The following is a 9,095-nucleotide window of genomic DNA, read 5'->3' on the forward strand; positions in this document are numbered from 1 at the left end:
CTACATTTGTTTTAATTACATTTCAGTTTTTAGTGGTGTCTCTAAATTTACAGTATGATATACAGTACCTATTTGTAAAAGGTAAATCTCAATAACCATTTTTATGTTATAGTTTGCAGTGAAAGCCTTCGTTAAGAATATGTTTTAAAATCAATCACGTAATCCTTGTCAATATGAGTAGTTTACTAACCTGTATTATCTTATTAAGGTAAAATACAATTTAAGAGTTACCATCGTCCTTTTAATGGAAACGCAGGCATCGTTTAAATATCGGAAGGGAAGAAATTGATGGCAATACGGAATTTTTAAAACTTATTACAATAAATTCAAAGTTGCTTCCGTGCAAATCCGGGGTGGATCGCTAATGTATATTATAATCATATGTAGGGAGGAATAGAACCATTTTCAAATCTTTGGCTGTGATGAATAATATCTTTGAATACCGAGCAAGCGAATTTCAGACTGGAAAATATTGTCCCTTGTTACATTCTCTTTCAGTGCCCTCAGGATCAATCTCGGGTATGTTACTTCTCTAGGTAAACAGCACACAACTGTGGTAAACACATGTGTAATGGTGGTGATTAAAGACGGGTTTCCTTTTCAGTCCTATCAACAGACAAATTTGTTCGGGAGGAATTAATTGTGAGATAATCTTTCTCTTGTGAGACTAGAGGAGTATCGGGCTTGGTGTATATTGTTTTGTGCCTAGGTTACTATATGACCATAATATACTGCGTCCACAGAAGATTAAGAAAAATTAAAAAGAGGAGTGAGTGTATTTTAATTTGCAGTGGCTCATGATTGATTTATATGCGATATTTACTGTATTTATTTATTTAGCGTATATATTACATATCACAAAGTAATTCAAGCAAATATATACAGTCATTAACACTATTTATGGTTTGTCGTGTTTTCCCATTTTCACACCTGGCAAATGCTGGGGCTGTACGGTGACTTCTTTCTCACTCTTCCCTGTTCCATCGTCGCGATAAGATCCTATCTGCGTCGGTGCGACGTAAAGCTAATTGTAAAAGAAGACACTATTTACAGGTTCACTTTCAAGTGTTAATGTATTTGCAATTGGACCTGCAACAATAAAACCACTGTGGTTACAATTGTAGAAACAGAAGGTATATTCCTCGATGATTTGGTGGATGGTTTGATAGAAAGCACCACAGCTGCACCTTGTACAAGGAAGTTTTACCTCAATTGAAAAGAAGATTAGCACATCTATCATGGTTTATTATTATCCGATTTAGGGTAAGCTCGAGGCCAACTGGAACCACTTGGTTTAACGGTAGATTATGACACTGCGATGGAGATTTTTCGCTTCAATCCTTATTCCAGATCTGCAGTATGTTGAAGTGGTTTGGTAGAGATCTGGCCATTTTGACTGATGCATTTCTTGAGTGTACTCTGTTGTTTTCTGTTGTAGAAATGTCCTCATAGGCAGCTGAATAGTATTCTCCTCATTGAACAAGAACGGAAGGACTAGTAACCAAAAGAATGAGTTGATTTAGTTGCCCTCGTTAAAAAGCTCATCGTTTGATTAAGCTGAACATCAATGTAATTTTGTGTGGCATCTTTTTAACCATTCGGGAGAAGAGCACTTCGCTGCAGATAAGAACAAGCTAAGGCCTGCTGTGTGCAAAGTTTCAGCTGTAGATACCCAGGTGATAATATGCAGTCTCTGAAGGGTGCTGTTCGGTTACCTTAACATTGCTGCAATCTTCCTAAGAGGCTGCTTGAAGGATGAAATCCTGTCTAAAATTATACCGAGATATTTTGGTTGCCTTCTATACGTTAGGCGAGTGCTTTGGATCACACTCCTTGTCCTCAGTTTGCTAACTTGTTATCCAGATGAAAGTAAGTTCGGCTCGGCTGGAATCTCTGTCGGTGAAAGTATTCTCCCGCGGTGGCCAGATGAGTGGTTAGAATTTTCTCATTTTCCTTCGTCAGTGTATATTGCGTAGCAGTTGCCCAGTTATCTGCATAAGCAAATTTTCTGCATAACATATCAGGCACGTCATTATTACTGCCGTTACTTCTGATGATGGCCCATATTTCCTTAAGTTTGAAGTTCATTCTGTCCTTAAAGGAACTCTAGGCCTGATGTAGTATGGTTTCGGCTTTATTCCTAGCCAGTCTATATTTTCCCCACCTATTGTCACCTGGGGTTTCCTTCCACTTGTTTACATTTATTAGGCCGGAGAAAATTTCTATCGTTCTTCTCTGTGCCTTTTTTATTTTTATGGCAATTTAGGGTATCATTTCATCCATTTTTTTAAGAAAATATTTTCTGCAGTGTTTGCTAGATGTTCCTTATATCTCTTTTGTCAATTAGTATAATTGTTATAGTGTCCGACTCGTTGACTGAATGGTCAGCGTGCCGGCCTTCGGTTCAGAGGGTCCCGGGTTCGATTCCTGGCCGGGTCGGGGAGTTTAACCTTAATTGGTTAATTCCAATGGCTCGAGTGCTGGGTGTGTGTGGCGTATTCAACATTAGAAATCATCCTAGGTAGGGCCCTCATGTTTGCAGACATGCAGGTCGCCTAAGGGGCTGTCTACTAGGAAAAGGCCTCCACCAGGCCTCTCCGGAGGCCATACGCCATTATTATTATTATTGTTATAGTAGGTAGTAAGTCATAGAGTAAATACTAGAGATCATTGCGAACAACCCTCGAAATGACCTGGCGTTTAGTTTGGGGAAAGGACGGTTTGTGAATGAATTTTCCTAGAACTGTTCGGAGGTGACTATAACCAGGCACTACCTGTAAGGATTGAAGTGGATGAATTGGTAAGGAACAGGTCAACACCGGCGTACTGCGTTGTACGGATAGTTTTAAAAACCAGTCGATGGAGAAAAGGGTCGTAGAAGGAAGGAAGTTATTGGTGCGGTACACTCTTTAGTGGAGGAGTGGCATTTCTTATACATTGTAAGTCTAAATAAAAAACCCAGTTTTGTAGACATCATCGTAATGTTGTTGTTGTACGCAGGACAACGAAAGAATAAGCTGGTCGTTCATCATATGAGACGAGTTTCGGGCACATAACTTGCTATTGCCACATGTCACCTCGACCCACACAGCTTCTGCTCTGGTATTTACTTCGTGAATACGAGTATTAATGCATCCAGGCTTCACTGGCACAGACAATACTCGAATTCACTGTAATACGTGAGGCTTGTATATTCTGTTGTCTGCCATGGCACATAGGACTACGAGAGTTGACGGAAAGGCGTGATAGGTGATTATTTACATTTGCACTATAACTCTGTTTACAGGTTCGCTGACACAGAGGTGCAGAGTTTTGTGAACGTTCTGTGTGGATCACATTTAACGAGCAGTTGATAGTGACCATTCCTAACACATAGAGTGCAAAGTCCGTGTCCAACGCGCAGTTCTACGCCCCACTCACAACAAGAACCCAGCTGAAAGAACCCTCAGGATGCGGCTATGTAGACTACAGCTCGACGAGGTCTGGTCACAATGGCCAGGCCCAGACTTTCACTACCAAAACTATCAAAACAGTCAAGTTTACATTTCTCTATTACCAATAGTTTCTTTAGAAACTGGTTTTCCTCAGTTCTTGGGCACTCAAGTTAGGAACTGTACGATTGTTGGTTGAGACAATCACAGCATTTAAAGACAATAAATAAGCAGAGTACCATTTATCTACTCATAAATTCGCGACATCATCTTGTCTCCTGATGTTAATAGTTAATGTTTAAGGAGAATGGAACACTAAAAATCTATATTTTTTATTTTGTCACTGAATTTAATAGATCGCATCTTCCTTAGTCCCACTATCAATTTTAATTCAAAAAATTACAGAACGTTGTTTTGGATATTTACATTTGATTGGGAGTAGACGTGACACATGAGCAGAACGCTGCTTTTTACCTCGCATGACATTCGTTATTTCAATTGAATTATTTACAATGAACAACGAATGAAGTAATCTTTACCCGATATAATCGGATGATTTGCCAGAACTCCAGCTATTCTGAAGGAAGAATCAAAATGACCACAGTTAATAAAAATTAAGTAGTTATAGGCAAATTTTTTACACCGATAAATAAAGTTTTTTTTCTAAAATTTATAACTATGTACCTGTTAATTTCATGGTGGTTCATTCTTTAGACGAAAGCTTCATCTCTGAAGAGGAGAGAACACATTTACCGTTTTTATTTAATTTTTCTGGGTATTTTGCTTTACCGAGCAAGTGGCAACTCGGGTTGGGCCACGTAGCTATCATCTGCATTCGATAGATAGTGGGTTCGAACCCTACTGTCGGCAGCCCTGAAGATGGTTGGCCATTGTTTCCCCATTTTCACACCAGGCAAATGTTGGTTCTGTACCTTAATTAAGGCCACGGTCGCTTCCTTCCCTGTCCTAGCCCTTTCCTATCCGATCGTCACCACAAGATCTATCTGTGTCGGTGCGACGTAAAGCAAGAAAAAATAATTGTGTTCTTGAGCAACAAAATTTGGGAAAGCCGTCAATAAATAACTGATTATTAAAAAATTAGCTATTTCCATACACCACAAAATGCTCAACAATAGCGGGCCAAATTTCATTCCATAAGTTGTAGAACTAAAAATATATGTATTGGTTTAAGTCCCAATAACTACATTAATGTTCATAAAAGAACAGAACACCTTGAAAGACTAGAGATAGGAAGTTCATATTCACAGGACATGTTCATTAGTATGTTCTGCAGAAACAATTAGCATTTCAGTCACCTAGGTTCAGCATGTGTCCTGTTGCCTTGTAGGCACTGGATTATCCATTGGGCACTGATAACCAGGTCCATGCGTGAAGGCATCATATTTTACACTTTTAAAAACTTTTTATTCATAAAATATATTTTTGCAAGTTGTACATTAGGAATTTTTACGTAGTACACGTCTCCATTTCTATAATAAGTCCTTTCAGCTCCCACTATCTTATTAATTCTTGAACATTCCTACATTGGTGTACCAATAATTGATTACCAGTAACGACTTGTTCTCGGATAAAACAATGAATACTTTTTACCTAATCCTTCGGCACTGTTGGTACTGTTGGTACACATATAGAATACAACACCAATAATAATATAGATGATGTTAACAATTGAGCATAAAATGTCTAGCTAAAAATATACATATTGAAAAATTAAAAGTTCTCCTTTTGCCTTTATAACTTCTCACCCTTGAAATTTGTGTTAGTAATCATTACTATATAACAGTTATAATAAAAATAAGAATAAAATAAACAAAAATGGCAGCACACTCTTTTTGGCATTACAGAGCCAGACGTTAACATAAATTTCAGAGAATTACAAAAGACAGATTAAAATTACAAATCTTTTTCATAATTATTCATATCGTTTTCAGTATAGAAGTCTTCCATTATTAAGGACAATAACGGACTATGTTCCCCAAAATATTCAGCTTTTGGTGACGATAAAGCTTGACCAATCCCATCTTGCATATCTGGACACAAACTATTGTGTCTAGAGTTCGAAGTTCCACGAACACTGCAATCACTAACACTAGCACAGATGTAAATTTAGCTTAAGTTGTCCCAAAGGTTTCCGGTAGTACTAGAAAATGTCGGGATCGAGCGGTCCGTTTGATGATGTACGTCGCGTATCGCCAAGATTGCGTAGCACGGATACAATCATGTAGACAGTGGAAAAGAGTGTCTTCTCCTCTGTGACACACGGTACATTGTAAACTCTCTGCCATTCGAATATTATACAGTTTACTATTTGTCGGCACAATGTCATTAACAAATATATACCACTTTGCTTGAAGTTCAAGAGGAAGAGCCCTGTGTGTAATATTCCTCCAGATGGGGTTCCAGTTGCAAACCAGAATAGACTGCTTAATCCTGGGAGCTACATATTGGCTACGCTGCAGAAACATATAGATAGTTTTCGACGTCGTGTTATTATTCAAAAAAGTGTGTGGTAGATAGCTCATTTCATATTTCAAATATCGTGCATGAAGGGCGATTTTATTCACATCATTGAAAGGACGAGGGCTTGGCATCCGCTGTAACCTGCACCACTGTTGGAGAAAGTTTTGAGAACACAGATGACCTTCCCCAAGAAGGAATTTTATGTGTCGATTGAGGAATAAGGCTGTCACATGATTCTTTATATTCTTGAGTCCTAACCCACCAGTAGGTCTTGAAAGAGTTACAGTAAAGTGTCACGATTCAACCTTAGGATTGAACCTTGCCAGATGTACCATTCTATAGCAGACATCTTAATACCCGATACCCGGATCAGAGGTAGGATTTGATGATGATGATGATGATGATGATGATGATGATGATGATGCTTGTTGTTTAAAGGGGCCTAACATGTGAGGTCATCGGCCCGAGGTAAGATTTGACCAATGTATCCCAGTTTACTGATTATGTCTGTATTTATGTACTGAATTCTCTGCATTAATGATAGATTCCTGTATTTTTCGCGCTGTAACAGTCCGCGTATCACATTCACTGTTTTGTCCCAGTTATGCTGGATCATTTTTTTAAAACTGTTAAAACAACTAAGTCCTAAGATGTTTTACCTCTTTCTGCACCATTGCCGAGTTTAACAAAGGTTTATCACGTAGATGGCTTGCTCCTAATTTTAACAAACACGATTTATCAACATTTACCTTTGCACCAGATATATTGCAGTAGTCACTGATAGTGTTTTTGAAGATCTTGTGTGTTTGTTCTGCGATCCGCAATGATCGTGACATCATCAGCAAAAGCAAGGATTTACATCATATCCCTGTCGCGTAAACATGCTAAATTACTCAATAGTGATTCAAGAGATAGCATAAATAACAACATCGATAACAGACATCCTTGTTGTACTCCTGTTCCTACGCTGATTGCCTTAGTAGAAAAAAACATTAAATTGGATTTTCGTAGATCCTCCCTGAAGAACATGTTGTAGGATATTAATAAATCGGTTGCCTAGTTCCATTGCACGTAGAATAGCAATTAAATAGGTATGATTCACTTTGTCAAACGCGTGATCGAAATCTAAAGACATTAGTTGTTTACACTTCCTCCTTATCCTGCAATCACTGAAAATACCTCTAATTGCGCACACTGAGTGTATAATGCTTCTACACGATTGGTGTGACCTTAAAGCATCGGACGTAATGAAGGTCATTCGCTGTTAAAAACATCGGGTGATAACTTGTAATCGAAGTTCAGCAGAGTAATTGGTCTGTAATCTTCTATACATTTAGGATTAGGCTTGTTTGGTACCTGTAAAAACGATCCCTCTTTTAGGCGACATATATGTGGTCGAAAATATAACATATCATTTAAGGATATCGTAAGGTCCTCCTTGATAACTGGCCAAAATGTCAGGTAGAATTCTCTTCCAAGTCCGTCTACTCCAGGGGATTTGTTAGGCAGACTTCGCTGTATGGCTTCATAAATGTCATCCTCCTGCAATTCTTCGATAAGATAGTCTTGTTGCACATGTGTCAGTCTTCATCTACCAGAAAAAAAGGCACTGTTGCTGTCAATAAGGGCATCATTCCTTTGTTCATACAACGTAATGCTCAATTGTGTTCTTTATGATATTAACATCACCAAACGACTCCCCACTTGACGATGTCAGTTTTGAAATATATTTTTGTTTCCGTCGCTTACTCTCGCGATTGAGATGGTACAACGATGACATTTCATCAGTATTATTTCGATGATCTCTTGCTCGTATTTTAAGTCCTTTATTCATCTCTCTGTATAAACTGAGGAGAAGTGCTCTTGTTTTTTGATCCGGATGTATGTTGATGGGTTCCTAGAATCTTCTCTGTACAACTGACGTAAACACTTGTAAAATAATTCGATTTTTGAATTTAGTTATCGAGTATACTGAGCACTAAACCGTTTCATGAATTTGATTACATTGGGATTTGCACAAAAATAACCACTCAAGTCTCGTTTTATAACGTGAAGTATGTTTCCTCTATAGTTGTCACTGCACAGACAAATGATCCTTCACTTCTTCACTGTTGAGAATATTCCTATTGATTTTCTAAACATTCCTTCCCCGAGCTACTCCCAGCTCTGATTGTTTTATTTTACTTATATGTTGCATGGTCCGAAAATTCGATGGGGAACACGTCAGCATTCCCAACATACTCTTGCAGACTTTGACTGACATACATTAGGTCTAATCTCGATGCTCCAGTAGCGCAAAAATATTTATAGCCTGGGTCAAATGATGCTTGTAATTCCCAGGTGTACTCGTATATCAGTTTGAGCCCTTTCACTAGGGTTGCTAATTTGCTAATGCTATACAGTTCCTAAAACTCCCGCTCTGATCTCTGGCGTTGATGATTGCATTATTATCTTCGCCAATAAGCATTCGATCTCAATGATTTTTAATTAGATGTATGATATCACTGGCATAGTAGTCATTTCGTTCGGCTCTCGCCTGGGAACCAGAAGATGCATAAATATTTACAACTACAATTCGTTTTATGTTTAAACTTTTACCAACCGGGCGAGTTGGCCGTGCGCGTAGAGGCGCGCGGCTGTGAGCTTGCATCCGGGAGATAGTAGGTTCGAATCCCACTATCGCCAGCCCTGAAAATGGTTTTCCGTGGTTTCCCATTTTCACACCAGGCAAATGCTGGGGCTGTACCTTAATTAAGGCCACGGCCGCTTCCTTCCCACTCCTAGCCCTTTCCTGTCCCATCGTCGCCATAAGACCTATCTGTGTCGGTGCGACGTAAAGCCCCTAGCAAAAAAAAAAAAACTTATACCACGGGAACCAAGAAGAAATGCGGGATCTGTATGGGGAATTGTATCTTTTATATATATAGCTGTACCTCTTGTGGTCTACTTGATATTTACTATTCTTTCATACCGAAATATATTAATTAAGTCATCTGTAGCAACCTCCTGTAACAATGCTATATAAACATCTTGGTCACGAATTAATTTCTTAAGAATGATGCTGGCTGGCAATAGGCCTATGTTTACACTTAAAGTTTAAGGTCATTATATTGTATGTCAACAGCATGAGGAATGTAACATTCATCTTGACACTAAACTTAACTGTCGAGCCCTTTGACCTGA

This window comes from Anabrus simplex, chromosome 1 (genome assembly GCF_040414725.1).
Source record: "Anabrus simplex isolate iqAnaSimp1 chromosome 1, ASM4041472v1, whole genome shotgun sequence".
NCBI classification, from domain to species: Eukaryota; Metazoa; Arthropoda; class Insecta; order Orthoptera; family Tettigoniidae; genus Anabrus; species Anabrus simplex.